This window comes from Etheostoma spectabile, chromosome 24, assembly GCF_008692095.1.
Source record: "Etheostoma spectabile isolate EspeVRDwgs_2016 chromosome 24, UIUC_Espe_1.0, whole genome shotgun sequence".
Classification (NCBI taxonomy): Eukaryota; Metazoa; Chordata; class Actinopteri; order Perciformes; family Percidae; genus Etheostoma; species Etheostoma spectabile.
This window is the reverse complement of record NC_045756.1, coordinates 14,951,188-14,951,991: the sequence shown is the minus strand read 5'-3', so window position 1 is coordinate 14,951,991 and position 804 is coordinate 14,951,188.

The window sequence follows — 804 nt, the reverse complement described above, 5'->3', positions numbered from 1 at the left end:
GCCTTAATTCAAAAAATTTAGGAAAATCCAACCTTTTAAGGACACCAGCTTTCTTTGTGATTAAATAATGTATTGTAATTAAATAAACGTTCTTCCTTAAAATACAGAGGGCATAAGTATACACACCCCTATGTTAGATTCCCATAGAGGCAGGCACATTATTATTATTATTATTAAAGGCCTGTTATGTCCTGGATCAGGATACTATGCATCCTGACAAAGTTCCCTTGGCCTTTGGAATTAAAATCCCCCCCCCCCCCACCCCACCTCCACCCACATCATTCACCATAGCTAGAGATTGGCATGGTGTTATTTCAGTTAGCTCAATAGCTGGTTTGATTTGCATTGAGAGATGATCTTATGGAAAGTTCCCCATGCATATCTTTGATTAACCTTAACAACTTCAATATTTAATTGAACATAATCTCAGAATGAAATAACACGAGTGGTGTCAACATAAAATGAAGCGATTTCAATCCGGAGTGGGGACTTCGCGATGAAAACCAATTACTTTCACCCAGGAAACGCTCGTAAATTCCTTGGGAGTGTTTTAATCAAAACCACAATCTTTTTTAACTTAACTAGTTGTTTTGGGGCCTAAACTTAACTGTCATTGCCGCATGACGCTCACCTTTTCTGGCTAAACTCCACTACATGTCCCCTAAACAACTCTTTACTTAGTTTAGAATAAAAAATCTTTTTTAGGTATGAAATATATGGTCTGTTGGTGAAGAAACATTGATCATCATCGGGTATGAAAAAAAGAATTCAGCAAAGGCAGAGGCCCACGCACAACCCCCCCCC